The sequence below is a fragment of the Zonotrichia leucophrys genome, chromosome 4A (assembly GCF_028769735.1).
Source record: "Zonotrichia leucophrys gambelii isolate GWCS_2022_RI chromosome 4A, RI_Zleu_2.0, whole genome shotgun sequence".
Classification (NCBI taxonomy): domain Eukaryota; kingdom Metazoa; phylum Chordata; class Aves; order Passeriformes; family Passerellidae; genus Zonotrichia; species Zonotrichia leucophrys.
Genome location: NC_088174.1, coordinates 7,948,532 through 7,964,918, shown reverse-complemented (window position 1 = coordinate 7,964,918; position 16,387 = coordinate 7,948,532). Strand labels below are relative to the sequence as shown.

At 50.1% G+C, this 16,387-nt stretch overlaps 1 protein-coding gene across 6 annotated transcripts in view; it reads left to right on the top strand.

Moving 5' to 3' along the window:
• Window positions 1-16,387, top strand: part of PAK3 (p21 (RAC1) activated kinase 3) — a 124,635-nt gene that overhangs the window by 39,566 nt on the left and 68,682 nt on the right. Inside the window, exon 1 of one of the 6 annotated variants that reach the window (XM_064713294.1) lies at window positions 13,794-13,894. The exons of 2 other annotated variants lie outside the window; for them this stretch is intronic. The gene's annotated coding sequence lies outside the window, so the exon portion shown is untranslated. Of the gene's footprint in view, window positions 1-13,793; window positions 13,974-14,268; window positions 14,289-16,387 lie in introns of those variants that run through there. 3 more of the 6 variants (XM_064713293.1, XM_064713297.1, XM_064713298.1) reach the window with 3 other exon arrangements.

Genomic DNA, 16,387 nt, shown 5'->3' with positions numbered 1-16,387 from the left:
TACCAATCTTCCTCTCCCTGTGGGAAGGACCTGGAATCCAGGAGTTTTGAGCTCTGTTTGTGGCAGTGTATTGCTTCACTTGTGACTTTGTGCAAAGCTGTTTGGATTTTGCTTCTGGGCTTTACAAACATAGGAGAGAAACTAACACACTTCCTCCACTTCTCAGCATTGATTGTGAGCCCTAATTAACACTTAGAAAGGAAGGGGCTTTAGACTACAGGGTGCTGCAGATGTATATTGCTGTGGGAATATAATTAATAAATAATAGCACATATGGTACAGGAGTTCCCACACTGCATATTCAGTTAGTTTATTTTCATTATTTGTTTACTGCACACAATCCATATCAGTCATATATATATATATATATATATATATATATATATATATAAAATCTCCTTAACTTTTCATTACTGCTTGAGAAAAACCTGGGTAGGAAATACTAATATTTTCCCTCCTAAAGTACTGATTTAATGGTTGTGTGATCCCAGGTAAAGGAAAACTCTTAGTGTCCTGCTGTTGTTTGGTGTCAGTTCTCAGATTCCAGCTCTCCCATCACGGCCCTGCTCACAAGAGAATTGGGCAGTTCTGACCAGGTAGTCTGACCTGCCATGGATCACAAACTTTTATCCAAAGATTTCTACTTCAAGCTCATCTTTTCTGCTTAGATTAGAGCAGGTCATTTAGACAGACATGCAGTGGGGATGCAGAAGCTGTAAGTCACTCATGGCAGAGCCATTCTTTCTGGCCCTCAGCACACTCTGCAAGATTCCTGCCTGAGTCTCAAGGTTCTCTTTGCAGCTGCAGTCCTTAGACACTGAGGTTCCAGAGGGCCAGGGAGTCCTTTGACGAAGAAGCCAGTACACATACATGTTGGGTGGACATTTTTTGTGTTGATGTCTTGTTATCCAAATAGTGGAAGCTTCACTAAGAATCACTTGAGGTCTCAAGTATTTCTTTAACTCTTGTGCTTAACCCTACCAGGGAAGCATGTTCATTTTACTTAAATAATTAGTGTAGCATATTATAGAATGGATCTACCTGGTTTATTTCCAGCAGCTGATGAGACCAGAAAGTTTGGGATATTGGAAAAGGCACAGAATTTTTCCGCTGCTAGGAAGGGGACAGGAGCCAATGGTACCTGTGTGCTCTGGGTCTGGAGAGCTCCACACTCCACTAAGTGGCCTTGGAAAGGTTAATGGAGAAGGTGCCAGCAGATGGCACTCATGAATACACAACATTGTCTCAGGGGCCCCAATCGCTTCTGGCGTGTGTAGCAAGAAGTGCAGAATAGGGCAGCATCCACCTGCTGTAGGGCAGGGGGCCAGGGCTGCAGTGAGCAGAGTCTGGGGCTGGTTACACCCTGTTTCCATTCAGAGCAGCTCTTTCTTCTGGGCCTGGTGGGTACCAGGGCAATGAAGGGATGTGGTGATGCAGCCCTGCTAGTTCAGTGATGGCTGGTGTCACCATTACAATTGGGGTTTTTTTACTACAGGATGGCCTACATGGCACCAGGCATGCTGGCATCAGATGGGGTGGCACATTCCTGCCCAGTGCCCTCTCCTGGGACAGTCAGTCCAACTGCTGTCTGGTGCAAGAGGTGGCCAGAATTGGGGCTTCATGCTGCTGGCATTTGTTCCTGGCGGGGTGAGCAGTGACATTCAGCTTTCATTAGAAGACAAAAAGGGCACACCAGGACATCTGAATGCACATTTTCAACAGTCAGTGAAGGCAATGTATGGGCTCTGTTTCTGAGCCAGAAGAGCAGCCTGTTCCTGGTCCATGGGACTTGTCAGTCCAGCAAAGATTAGTGAGGCAAAAGCAAAGGCTGTAAAGCTCCTCCTGCCCAGCACTGGTGAGAGAAGGTGATAAGGGATTCATTGTACAACCAGGAGATAATTGGCAGCAGTAGAATGAAGCATTGCCAGTCTTTTTGCCATAGCAATTGTCCAGACATTTTGTTCACAGCTGTGATTCACCTTGTTGTGCAGTCAATCTGTTCCTGACCATGCAGTATCTCAAACAGAGCACGGCTGCCACACAAAATCACGTGGGATTGCCCAAGACTGTGTGCAGGACTGCAAGTGAAAATCCATTTTGCTGGTGCAGAGCTTGGGGAAGGCAGGTGGCAAAGGGACTGGACCTCCAAAGGGTGAGTCAGCCTCCTCTTCCCTCACTACAGACACCAGTAAGCGTAGCTAGGGCTGAACAGTCACTGCTCTCCTTGGAGGAGAAGGAGCTGGGTCTCACGTGCCTCAGCCTGAGCTGACAGATCAGATCTCCTAGGGGAGGTGGAGCCCATGTCTCATGTGATGACAAGCTTGAAGGAGCAGCGCTGGGTCTCTGTGGTGATGTCTGTGTGGAGAAGTGAACAGAGAGATTTTGGCTTAGCTGAAATGCATAATGCTTGTCTTACCTCCTTCTGTGCCTCATACTGCAGCCAGGCTTGAAATGTCTGCCCTGTGCACAGGGGGAGTGGGATGAGGCTGTCTGCTGGTAGCCCTGACTGTAGCTTGTCCTGTAGGTGTCAGCTCCAAGGGGACACTGGTCAGTGTGACAGTGAGCTTCAGTCCAAGTCAAGAGAAGCTGAAATATTGGTGATGGGTGAGCCCATCCTGTTCAGCAGTGTCTCTACTGGCCAGCTCTGAGTCTGTGACCAGGTGTCATTTTGCCCTGTAAAGAGTGAGTGTGCCCTGCAGTTGCCCAGCCCACGTTACTCCCAGAGCTCTGCCCCAGGGAGCTGCTCTGCTCAGAAATCACTCCTTACCTGCACAGCCCTCTGAGATGTAACAGCATGTGCCAGAAGGATGGTGTTACTCTTCCTCTGGTGATGAGGAATTTATCTGGCATTTCCTCCCTTGCCTTGTTGAGACTTCCTGAACTTCTGGGATTTCCTCCCCTCACCATGGGACAGCAGCTGTTCCCTCTGGGGCAAGCACCCCTCTCCTCCTGGAGCAGTGGCTCTCCCCTGAGTTGTGCAAGATAATTGGGCTGTTCCCCTGGTGTGGAACCAATGGCTGTGCAAGGCCACTAACAAGGAACCAGGGTAGCAACAGGATTAAAAATATGTATGAGCAAACATCTTCTTTCAACTGCAAGGATGCACTGAAGCGTGAGAGCCTGGGTCCTGCAGACAGCCAGAGGCAGAGTGGATTGGCATTCAGACTGCAGCTGCACAATAAAGCCACACTTTAGCACAGGAAAAGGAGGGCAGGAGCCCAGTCTTACTTACACTGCTGTGAGCTGGAGGAATGCCATGGAATCACCTGTTACATTTGGCTGCATCCTGGAGTGCAGTGTGGATTCATGGGATCAGAGCAGGTGGGTTACCACAAATCCAGCACTGCCTCTGGCTCTGTTCCTCCCTGACAGTGCCTCCATATGGGATGGGACCTGTCATTGAGCAGATTGTTTGTATGGAATCATTACCTGCTCCATACAATCCTGGGAGCTGAGCACCAGGTGTGATGCCCCATCCTGGTGGGCTCCATGGGGCACTGCAGGAGCTGAGTGTGACTGTCAGTGGAGGTGTCACAGTGACACAGAGGTGGAGTCGGTGCTGCAGTGCAACATGCTGCATTTTCTTTCATGAAAAAATAAAGATATTTAATTTCTGTCTTAAGGGTGATTGTTCTTGGCTGGGTAGGGTCCCTATAAAACTTGACCAAGTCATTTCAGATGGCTGAAAGCTGTCAATTCACCCCAGTCACTTTCCTCTCATTCAGTGAAGGGTATTTTGAGATGAAGGTTTATTACATATCTTTGCCTTGAAGAGCTTGGACTGGCTAGGAGACTTACCAGCAAAGGCACTTCCATGACAAGGAAGGCTGTCTTGGTAGCTTGGCTGAAGGGATGAAGGCTTGATGTGAGATCTCTTATAAGAGAAATTAACTTGCTCATGGAAGGAGATGGTTTCTCTGTTTATATGCTGGATTTACTAGGGATCATAAATCTCTGAACTTTGAATATTCTGAGTACCAAAAGAAGGAAATATCTCATGGAACATGGAGGTTAGCAGAATACTTGGGCAAGCATGCAGGTTTGTAGCCTTTGTGATGCATGAGAGCACCCAGACACTATTGTTGGGACAGGGATTCTCTGAGCCCATGGGAGTTTACTGGATTCCCAGATATCAGCAGGTCTGGAGTGGAAGGGGACTCTGACCTGGCACTGCAGAGCAGGACATGTCCAAGCTTCAACCAGTCTGTTGCAGTGCCATTGATGGCACCTGTTTATCTTGCTAATCAGACCTTCCAGCCCCATCTCATATATTAGCAATTGCAATAGAAATAATAATTGGATTCAGTCCATTGCATTTAACATTTTAATGTCAACTGGATTTCTTCCTGAACCCAGCTTTTGATTGGGTGACATCTTTGAGCACCAGGTTAATAAGACTGACTGTATTCACCCGAGTTGCCCAGTCAGAGGTGAGGGTTGAAATGTACTGTCATGTTTTATACATTTGACTCAAGCTGGCCAAAAGGTCATACTTACAATTCTTGAAATATTTATTTCTTACTACATTTGATTTTGATCCATACTGGATGGAGAATAAAACTTTCACAGATTTTCCATGAATTGTGTTCTTCCACCCTGTGGATGCATGCTGAAATTGGTGCTTCCTTGAACTTCTTAAAGAAGCTGGTCACTGAAAGTGTTTTGAAAAGACGTCCAACAGGTCTTACCCTTTTCCTATAGACTGTCATGTGGCCAGGGTCTCAGGAATATATCTTTCCTTAATCTTGGGGTTCAAAACTCTTCTACTGTTCAGGTAAGCCTTGTCAAACCTGTGTTGTTTTGTACACTGAAATGCATAATTCAATAATCATGAGAAATAAAAAAAACACTCTTTTGTCAGAAAACTCATGCTGCACTGCTTTCTGGACTCTGAAATTATGATAAAAGGATTATATCTGGGATAGTGGCTTTCTGTCTTCAAACTAATATTTGGTTCCATCTATGCTGTGTCAAAGCAGACTGTAGCTGTCCCAATGTCATGGAAGATAGATCTATGGAATGAACTTCTCCTTGGTGTTTGTTCCTGCACACTGCTTAGCCCTCACTGTTGCTAATGGAGTTCCCTTTGTGGCCAAACAAAACCAAGGGTTTGGAGACAAACAGTAGAAATACTGCTTGGCATGAACAAATCTTTCACATTTTACTGCCTGTGTCCTGATGTAAAGTGAGCTGCAAGTGTGTGCAGGGGAGAAAGGGAAGGAAGGTGCTGGAGGGTTCACAGTGAAGGAGGAGATATTCTCCTCCAAAGGAGTGCACTGAGGTGATCTGTACATCTGAGGTGATGTAAGTTTGCTTTTTGGCACATTCTCCATTTGCCACCATGATGATGTGGTCAGTCTCACTAAGTCAATAGTCCTTCCTCTGGGCCAGCTTTCTGAAATGCTGCTTGAAGTGTCTCACTTAATCAGGTTTCAGAGGAATCTTTCTCTTCAGCTGTTGCAGATTGTTTGTATCACAATGCCAGTCTCAGTCCTGCTGCTGTAGCTGGTATTGGGCACACTAAAGAAGAGAGGGGCACTTCGGCCAGAGCAGTTGCTGCCTGTGTGCTGCAGCAGGAGCCCAGAATCTTTAATCCAATATCAACCACTCTGCCTGGCCAGCAGCTGGAGAGTTTCTTGCATTTAAATTTTCCAGGTCACAACCCCAGTGAGCTTGGGAAGGGTATTCTCTAAGTCAAGACAGGCATTCTCTATCATGCTTTTTCTAATTGTAAGGCTTCAATCTTTCAGGCTGCTGTGGAAGTGCACAGACAACCCTTGTCTCTGGTCTTCTAGTGCTGGGAGAGCACTGCCCTGAGCCAGCCTGGTAGTAAACTCTAACTGTCATGGGATATTCTCCAGGCAATGAAGCCTTCCTTTGTGGAAAGGGAACCACATAAAGACCTTTTTCTTCTTCAGGCCCTGTGGGCTGATGTTATCCTGATGCCTATGGTACCTTTGCATTGCAGCAAGCTGGGAACCTGCATTCTCCAGCCCTCACAAGCCATCCTGCAGAGCTGTGTGTTTGCACCTTTGTTCATATTCACCCCTGACACCTGTGGAGCTGTGAAATCAGAGTTCATACGATCTAGGGTGAGGGTAATGCTCAGATTCACAACATTTATTGTGGGAACAGTGGATTTTCAAGGGAGAGCTGAATGAGCAGGAGGAGGCACATGGACATAAGGATCCACTTTCATGTGTGGAAGGAGAAGGAACCACTAAAGATGAAAGCAGCCTCAGGTGTCTCATCTTCTTTGAAGGATTAACTCAGACCCTCCCCTGTGATACCATAGCTGAAGGTCTAGGGTCTGTGAAGGGTGCAAACCTTTATGAGTTTGTCTGTGCTACAGGCCAGCCAAAGGTAACTCAGCCTGGGCCTGGAGTCTTTCTGACTGGGTTATTATGGGATGATGAATTGAAAATAAAGCAGAGTCTTTCCTCTTCAGCTTGTTGGTTTCTGGATATGAGTCTGTATCGCCACCCTGTTTTGTAGTGCCTTGCTGCTTCCTTCACAGGTTGGCTCCCTTCCTGCTCCCATGGAGCCTGTCTCATAGGGAAATCATGGACTTTAGTGGCATCAGATTTTCTGCTTTCATCAGAATACCCTGAGGGCAGCAGGAGATGAGGTATGGCAAAGTTTTCCTAGCAGCTGCTCAACACTGCTTCCCTTCCATAGCAAACAGCACTCGAGTATCTTCAGGCCAGAATCATCCCCACGTGAAATCTTCTGGTGATGGAGTGCAAAAAAGAGCTCTGAATCCCTGCCTAAGCCCTTTCTGCTCCTGAAGCATAACTGCATTCAGTGGAAAAGAGCCAGAGAGCAAGATTTTTTTATTGCAAACATATCTGGCCAAGAAACAGGCATTTAAAAAAGATTCAGTAGTGGTCCCAGTGTAAAAACTGTTAATTCCATTTCATTTTCTAACAGCCTGATTTGCTTGAATCAGTTCATTTTCATACCTTTGCTTTGGATGTTACCCTCATGTGGTTTTGGTCTGGGATGTTGAGATGCTCTGGACAGTCACAGATTAAATACTGGCCTTCATATTCAGCATTTCTAAAACTCTAGAATGCCAGGTACCACCAATGGTTTACCCTTTTCCATTCTGTACATCAAGGTGGGAGCTCAGCAGGTCTCCCACTGACAGAGTTGAGCTCAGCTATCAAGAGCTGAGGGCTGTGCAGGCAGGGCAGCTTCACACTTGCTCCACTCAGTGCTTCATTAATTAGTCTTAATGATTACATCGAGGTGAATGTAAATTAAAACTTCAGATACAGACACTGCCATAGTATGGCTAAGCCTGAACTGCCACAGTGTGGCAGCCTGTAAAATGGTGGCATTTCACCTCTTAAGCCTCTCTGTTTTGATGTCTCTTGGCAGGAACAAAAATTGGTATAATTCCTGCTCACAAGTAGCTGGGGAGAAAATGGAGAATGTAAAAATCTAGTATGCTGGCAAATGTTTTTCATATTAAAACAAAGATAAACAGCCTGGAGAATGTTTTTTCTATGCCTCACCCACTTCTAGGCATTTTGCAAGCTGAAAACAGAGGCACGGTGATGTGTGGCTGTTCCAATGAAGAATCACTGTTGAATGACTATTTTTGGAGAAGATAAATTTGCTGCACTTGCCCATCATGCTGTGGTGGTTTTATTGTCAGATTGTGCCTTTAAAGTGTACTGTACCATAGTCACGTATGGATGTTCCTGCAGGGGAAGGGATCTCACCTCTGCTGAGATTCTCTGGTGCAGGGGATTGGGCATGGTCATGTATTGTGAAATCTGGTGTTTGTGTGTGACAGCTTGCCCACACTCCTCTGGGTGAGGAACCTTATTCTCTGGTGCCAGGAAGGACTGGAAACCATTCTGTGCTGTTTGGATAGATAGGGTGGATCTTGGCTTTCTCAGTCCTGAGAGCAGACTGAATTCAGCATCTTGAGCAGATAAAATTCTGCAGACAGGTGGGTCATCTTTGCTTGTGTTCAGTCAAATGGGATGTTCCCTATGGAGGAGCATGGTTGGTGTTTAAGAGCAAGCCAGACAGGATTGGATTTGACAGGGATTGTCCTGAAAAATTCTGGATCCCACTGGTGTTTCTACAGGAAGCTGTGATGTGTTCTGTTTACAAGCTGTGTTCAGGTAGGGCTTGATACATTCAAGCTAGTCCTGCTACTCCTGTTGGAAGGTGATTTAAATTGCAATTCACAGAACAAAAAGGGGGCTGGGAGTGACACTGGGGATCCATGGGAGGCACAGCTGCTGCTGAGCTGCTGCCCAGCCTGAGCTGCTCTTTGCCTCAGCTTCCCCTCTGCCAAAGCTGAGGAGCAATGCTGTGGGAAGAATCACAGCTCAGGATTGCAGAGCACAGGTATGAGCAGTATCAACTCCTGTTGTTTCCCTTTGGCAAAACTCTCTTCCAGGGTGGGATCTCCTTGCAGTCATTCCTGTCCTGTCTGAGATAGGCAGGATTTGGGAACCTGATGCCTACTATTAATCTGAGAGTGCTTCTGTTGTCAACTGTTTATGTGTAAACAACTGGGGCTTTGTCTTAGCTTTGAATTTTATATCACACACCTCTCCAGAGTAGGAGAGCACTACATTCAGTTTTACTAGCTCCTGGAGGTGGATTATATCCCACTTGATTGTTTACAACAGTTGTGAAGATTCAACACAATTTTAATGAAGTATAGCAGTAGTATATTAAGAAATGTATCTATTAAATGCAGTCTTTAATAGTTGATTGGTATTTAATTGATATGTGTTAATAGTCCTGTTAGAGCTCAGTTAAATACACAGTTGAAGCACTAATTTTGAATAGGGAAATCGTGATTTGAGGTAAAAATATGCGCTAAAAATACAGCAGTTTTTAATATAAAAACTTTATTACTAAATAAAGTTTAGTAATAAACTAAGTGAAGTGTATTAATAAAGTCGTATACTGACTTTAGCAAGTGTTTACACTTAGTAGATATTTTAAAAACAGATTAAAATGGCATAAAAGACACATTCTGTCAATTGTTGCTGGAAGATTCATAAGGACTTATCTGTGGAGGTAATTTCTGTCTCCTCTTAGGAAAGATTCAGACTTGATCATTTTACAGGCAAGTTTTTTTAAAAAAGTGTATTATTTAACATGAAGGTGGGCATTCTTTTCCAGGAAGTTGGTCCTGGGGATCAGCAGTTTGGCAACTGAGCTTCTCCAAGTTATGGTGTTACTGCCATCCACAAAGGTTTCCCTGCAGCACCTCAACCCACTGTTATTGCAGCCACAGGAGGTACCTTGCAGTCTGAGTACAGGATGAATGAATCCCTGTTTCACAAGGACATGGTGAAGGACAAAGTATTTCCTAGGTTGAGAAGATCCCAGGGGAAGACACGGTGTTTGGTGCCTTGCATGATCCCACAGGTTCAGTTTTGAGGGGATATCTTGCAACTGAGCTGAGAGGGCTCCTCAAGACAGCAGAATTCTCTTTGAATGAGCTGCATTGCTGTAAGTCTGTGCCCTGCCCTGAGCAGGATTGCAGGACAGGAGTGGGAACTATTCTAACCACTCACAGCAGCTACCTGCAAATGGGGTAAGCTAGGGCACAGAGTCTGCCAGTCCTTACCCTGCAGGAGGCAGCGTGTGAGAGTTGGGAAGGTCTCTGTGCCAGCCTCACTGTGTCACTTGTCCCAGGCTGTTACTGTCCTGATCCCACGTGAGCCCTGGGCACTTCCCCTGCTCAGCAACTTGAATCACTCCCAGGCAGCACCTGTGTGTCCTCCCTGCTCTGTCTTTGCCTGGATGTCAGCGCTGCCCAGCTGAGCAGTGGGGACCCTGGGCTGCTGGCAGGCTGCCTGCCTGTTCCCATCGCTACTGTCGGTAGGTGGTTCCTGTCTAATGAAGCTCCTTGCCAAGGGAGGCTGTTGACGTGGTCCGGCGTCGCCAGATGGTCCCCTTACCTCTTCTTCCTTCCAATCCCTTGGAAACATTAATGATCCCTAAACTTCTCTGATGGAGGGGCTCCTTTTTGTGACAACCTCATTACGTGGTTATCAGAAGCTGCCACTATCCAGGTTGTCAGGACAACCAGCTTGATTCAGAGCCGCTGGGAAAGGTCTGAACCTCAGGAAAATAACTATGACCAGCTCCCAGCAGATGCTCACCCACAGCCAATGGCTGGGCAGCCATGACATCATGGGCCAAGCTGGCCTCCAAATTTAATTGTCAGCTTTCAGCATCCCTCTGTGTCCCCTCCCTCCAGTGCTCTCCACTCCAGCCCCTGGCACAGTGAATCAGGTGCTGCTGTTGTGCCACTCCAGACCCCCCTGGAGCTGCCTGGTCTCTGCAGGGCAGGCAGAGAGGCTCCCTCAGTGCCCCGTGTATGTAATGCAGCCTTGGGGAGGAGTGGGACCATGGGGCCAGGTGCTGGTGCCTCAGCAGCCTGGCATGGGGGAAACCTGCAGGGGACTGGAATACCCACAGCTCTTAGGGGACAGAATAGGTTGCTTCTTATTGGGGTTTTGTTGATGGGGATGGATTGACGGTTGGAGTTAATTTTATCTGTAAAATGAGCTCTCTGGCAGCTACCATTGAGTGTGAGGGGCTATTGGGATCCTTAATGGGATAACCTCTTCTCATCAAAACCTACTGACACCCCATCAGCAGTCACACTTACTGCTCAGACTGTGTCATGTTTGCCAGCAAGGTGTGATAAATGTGGCAGGACCAATTCTGGTGTAGATGAAGGCTGTGTTCAGGATTTGGGCAGGCCCTGGGATCTTGGAGGCTGGACCTCATGGGTGGGTGTGTGGACTCTCAAAGCATTTCCAGCTCGCTGGGACATGCATGTGACAGTCACAGGGAACTGATGTCTAGCAGGGACTGACCTGCTTTCCTATGCCCTGTGAGGACAAAGCCGTCGCCATGTCCATGTCTGGGCCAGGTCACTCAGCCACACTCTGCAGGTCAGGCACAGCTCAGACCATCCCAGGTGGACCCTGGATGAAGCAAGTCCAGCTTGCACTGCCGAGCCCGGCACCCTGGGACTGTGTAGGTACCTTGACCATGCACTCATTATTTTTTTCTTTTTTGCCCTCTCCCAGCAATGTGCTTGAGCGATGTGCCCATTGTCAGCACATGCAGCTCCTTATAGAGTGCAGCAGAGCCCTCCAGCTCCAACAGGGTCAGCCTCCTTACAGCTGGCATGAGGAGCAGGGGAGCTCTGCGGTTTGAGCAATTTCCCCTTTGTGGCCTTTTGCTGCCACTCTTTGTCTCCTTTGCCAGGAAAGCATGGGACAGGCATGCAAAGTCAGCTTTCTATCAGGTATGGGACAGCTGACTTCCATTTAACAGCTTGAAGAAAGCTGGAGAGCCCCGGAGGGCTGAAATGCACAGCTTCAAGGGCTTTGCGGTCTCCAAAGGCCAACCTGAAAGGCACGGACATTTAAAAACCCTCTGTAAGTTTCAGGCAAACCTCCACTGTGCACAGTCAATGCTTGCAAAGTTTCTTTGGCTCCCAGGAGAGTTGTAGCTTTGGACAGGGCTGAGTGTAAGAGATCTGATCTGCTTTTTTACTGCATGCAGTCACAGAGTCAAGTTTCTGTTCTTTCACAGGGGAAAGGAAACTGAAACTCTTCCTTCATCTGTTGTTGCCCAGCCTTTGGCAAAGGGCAGCCTGACCTGGGCTTGGTGCTTCAGAGAGCCTGCAGTTTTCTTATGGTGCTCATATGAGCAGTTCTGCTGAAAGTTTATTCTAAAACTAGATTTTAGTTGGACTTCTTTTAAAAGGAATAGAAGTGATTCACTTGCAGATTCAGTCCTAACAACTGTAATTGCCTGATTTCATGCTCTATGTGCAGATTTTCCTTGAGCTGCCTCCCTCTTTTGGAAGCCTGTAAGCAGGACTTGTACTTCCCACGGCTCATGGTACTCCAGGGTGTGGGGCTGGTGAATGACCCACTCTTTCCAAAGCCATTGGGAAGGATTTTTACTCTGAAGGTGGCTGGTCCCCCATCTGCTCAGTCCTTTCCTGCTCTGGGCTGTTGTAAACAGCAGTTTGCAGCAGCCAGTGTGGTTTGCAGGGCTGGGTGAGCCTGCAGGGACCCTGGCAGCTCCTTCAGCTGCGTTCCCTTCTCACTGCAGGCACGGGACATTCTTCCAAAAGCTTTACATGGACTTCGACAGGAGAAGAGCCGAAGGCCAAAGCCTGCATCCTCTGCTAATTAACCCCCTTGGGCTCAACAAGAGTGTGTCCTCTGCAGGAGTTACCCCACTGCTTGTCCCAGCCCTCCTGGATGCACGCAGTGCTGTCACTGGACATGACACTGTCACATGGACACTACATGCAGCAGAAAATAGAAGGCCTCTTCTTCCATTGTTGAGGAACAGCAAATTTTCATAATTCCTGCTTACCTCAGAAGATCCTGAAAGTCATCTATCCACAGGAGTAATTCTCTGTGGGAGTGGAAAGAACACTGACAATTTGCTCTATGGCTTGACTGTAATCACTGCAGAACCAGCCAGCTAAGTGACAGATTTGACTCACACTGGGGAAGAGAACCTTGGTGAGACTTCGGCTTACAGCAGGAGGGGATGGCAGTGATTCAGTCAGGGCTGCTTGTCACGTCAGTGTGCACTTGGTGACTCAGTGAGTTCTTGCTTCTGGAGAACCGGTCCTTTGAACGAGCTGTAAGGCAGCAGCCTGATCACTCATGGTCAGAGAAGATCACATGTGGTGTGCTGGGGCTGGGACAGTTTATCTTCTCTTGGAAACATGTGGCCTGCCTTACCTTTGGCAATAGCAACCAGCAGAAGGTAAGTCTTCATTGCTTGCCCTTGGCTGCTCTGTCATGTGTTATTACACATACTCTGTGCATCTCCATCAGGAAAAAATCCCCAACAAATCAAACAAAATAATGGTCAAAAGGTGTGCTTACTTTGGTATGTAACAGCACAGCCCTTTCCATCGTGGCACTTGGAGCTGGTAGAGCTTCCTGGCACCGGGCACAGCCCGGAGCTCAGAGCATGGCTGGTGCTCCCAGCCCCAGCACTGCTCCATGCCCAGGGCCCTGTGGGCTCTGCTGCAGAGATTGTAAATTTGGTCATGTTTATCGGTACTTTTTTTTCTTTTTCCCCCCTCTGGAAATATTGTAAATGTGAGACCATCCTCATCAAAACTGAGTCTGTTTCTACGTTTGGTACCTTTCATGGATGGAGGAGCTGAACTCGTGGATTCAGAAGGAGCAGAAGGACCACACGTTGCCTAGGGAATCATAATTCTAAAAGAATGAAGAATGCAAAACACAGACCGTGAATAAGATTTTTTTCTTCTGGTGCGAGGGAGATGTTTGCAAGGAGTGCCCTCTTTGTGGCAGGAGTGGCCGGAGCTAATGCTCCAGCCTCACTCCCGCCGGGCTTCTCCCACGTTTGGATGCGGACAGGAGAAGCCCACAGGCTGTCACATGCACACGTCATCCGGGGGAGCCCCGAATTTCACGGTGCATTTCCTATTCCCAGCGGACGAAGACCAGGGAGGGTGATGATGCCTTTCAGGACCCCTTGCACTGCCGGCCGGCGCAGGTGGCACCTCCCAGGTTCCCGCACCCCTCTGGAGGGGCTCCCGGGCTCGGGGCTGGGAGGGCGGGCACCCCCCCGCGCCGCGCTTTCCCTGCGCGCTGCCCTGAAACACGAGATTTGCCCCCAGCCCCAGCCCCGGCCCGTGTGTCGTCACCGGCCGCCCGCCGCGCCCATTGGCTGCGCCAGCGCCGCTGCGGCGGCCCCGCGACGCGCGGGGCGGGCGGGCGCGCGCGCGGCGATTGGCGGCGCGGGGGGACGGGCCGCGCCCGGGGGGCGCTCGGCGGCGGCGGCGGCGGGGGACGGGCGGGGCGGCGATGAGCGGCGGCGGCTCCAGGTAACCCCGGCCGGGCGGCAATGAGCGCCGCGGCTCCAGGTAACCCGGGCCGCGCAGCAATGAGCGACCGCTGTTCCAGGTAACCTCGGCCGGGGCGGGTCCAGATAACCCCGGCCGGGCCCTGCGGCCGCCGGCGAAGCGCGGTGCCCGTGGCCGCGTCTGCGGCGCTCCGTCTCCTCCCGACGATGGGAGGATGACGCCGCGGGCAGGGCCGGGGTGCGCCGGTGGCGGGGCTGTCGCTGCGTCTCCGGGGTGCCGCTGCCGTCAGTGACACGTGTGTTGCCGGGCAGTCGGCGGTGGCCGGAGCCCGGTGTCCTGCGGGAAGGATTCCCGGAGCCGCAGAGCCGCAGCTGAAGTTGTGTCAGCGCCGGCACCGGCCATTAACGCGGCCGCGGTGCGTGTGTTCTCCATCTCCCAACAATGCCGCCTCTGGGCTGCGCTTCTGCAGAGGAGTGAGAAATTCTGGGCTATAAATAACCCCGCCTTTTTTTTTTCCCTTTTTTTTTTTTTTTTTTTCTTTTTTAATACTCGTTATTGGCAACGCGCATCCGATTGACCTTGGCACCTGCCAAGTTTCTCCCGAAATCCCTTCAGGGAAGGGTGGTCTCTCTCTGTGCGTGCATGGTGGTGCCTGATGCCACACTGGAGCTGGTCCCTGTGCTGGGTTGTCCCTTTGTCCCAGACTTGTACACCAGCCAGCCGAGGAAGTGCTCCAGCGCGATGTCTGGCCGCTCCAGGCTCCCCTCCTCCGCCGGGGGGGTGCACTCGGCACGAGTGGCCCCTTTTGCTGGTCACTGAGGCAGTTTGCAGATCCAGTTTTTACCGATGCCAGAAAACGACCCTTGTTTTAAACACAGCGAAGGGTTTAACGTGGAAGGCTGAGGGAATTCAGGCAGGAGAAGCCATGGCTTCAAAGCCAGCAACATCTGAAAGAGATGGTGGGCCCAGGGTGGGAGGAGCGGGGTTGTTTGGGGCCCTGCAGCCCGAGGGGTGTCGAGGGGCTGGATTTTGCCTCTCCCCTCGCCCTTCCTTCGTTTGCGGGGTGGGCACGGCGTGTGCCAGCAGCGAATAGCCGGGGTATCTGTGTGCAGGGTTTGGCAAACCCTTGACAAGGCTCCGTGCCGCTGATGCCCCACCTGCCCGGATCCGAGCCGGCGCCGGGGCTGCCCGAGAGGGGACGCTGCTTTCTCTTGTCTTGCTGGGCACGGTCGGGGATGCCTGCACGGGGAGCCTGAGGCCGGAGATCAGCAGGGGCTTTGCTGAGCGGCTCTCGGGCTGACATGGAGCGTCTCGGAGCGAGGAGGAGGGGGAGGAGGACGGGCTGTCGGGAGGGCCGTAGCCAGGCTGCTGCCTGCCTGCCCGAGCGGGACACAGCGGTGATGAGTCCGGCTCTCCTGGCTCCTCTCGGGTGGATCCACCTTCTCTGTGGCTGTCAGGCGGGGAGGAGGGGCTCGGGCACCGCTCCGGGAGGTGGACGCTGTGCCGGGGGAAGTGGAAGTGTGGCACATGGCTGCAGAGGAGCCTCGGCCTTCCAGTCACAGGGTACCCAACGATGTGAGCAGAATGTGGAGTAAATCAGGGGTCAGGGGTAATGGTTTGTAGGACAGGTGCGTTGTTCGAGGCCCGGCAGTGAAGGTTGCCATGGCAGGCCATGCATGGAGGGGAAGGGTTGCCCTGAGCCGGTGTTGTGCGGTGAGCATGGGCTGGTGAGGGAGGGTGATGCCTGTGGCTGTGTGGAGCTGCATGGGTGGGGGCTGCATTCCTTGAGTGTGGAACTGGGCACAGGAGCTGGTGGCAGGCACAGTGCTGGGGCTGGGGGCTGGCTGGCTTTGTGGGTGGGGGGCTGCAAGCAGCTGCCTCTGGGCTGCACAGGAGGTTGTACTCTGAAGCAAGATGTGCATGGATGGCATTTCTTCACTGAGTGACTCTGGATAACTAAAAGTAAGTCTCAGGAGCTCCTGTTACAGGATTAAGTTTCAGGCTTCACGGGCCACCACTTGCAGCAGCAACAGTTTGAGAACAGCTGTGGCAGCAGTGCTGCAGGAGGCAATAGCCAGGGTGAGCTGCTTTGGTTGTCACAGACCATGGGCTTGGGCCTCATTCACCTCAGGGCTCTAACACAAGTGTGCTGCCTTTTTGTAGGGACTGATGGGGGCTTTGTGCTTTCTAAGCTAACACGCCCAGTGAGACTGTAGGAGGGTTTCCCAGAAGTTGGAGAGCATTTTACTGTTGAGTACAGGGAAGAGAACTTTACCTTTCCAGGCAGACTGTTGACAGGGCAATTCCTCTGTAAGCATCTGACCAAAACACAGAAAATGTGTGGAAGTTGGAGTCTAGATTGTCTTGTGTGTCTTGAGCTGACTCACAAAGACTAGAAAAACAAAATTGGGCACAAGAGGTTGTCTTCCTCCAGCCCCCTGTATTGCTTTGCAAGTTTCACACATACAATTCCAGGGATAGATCAGACACATTCAACTCTGCAACATGTTGTTG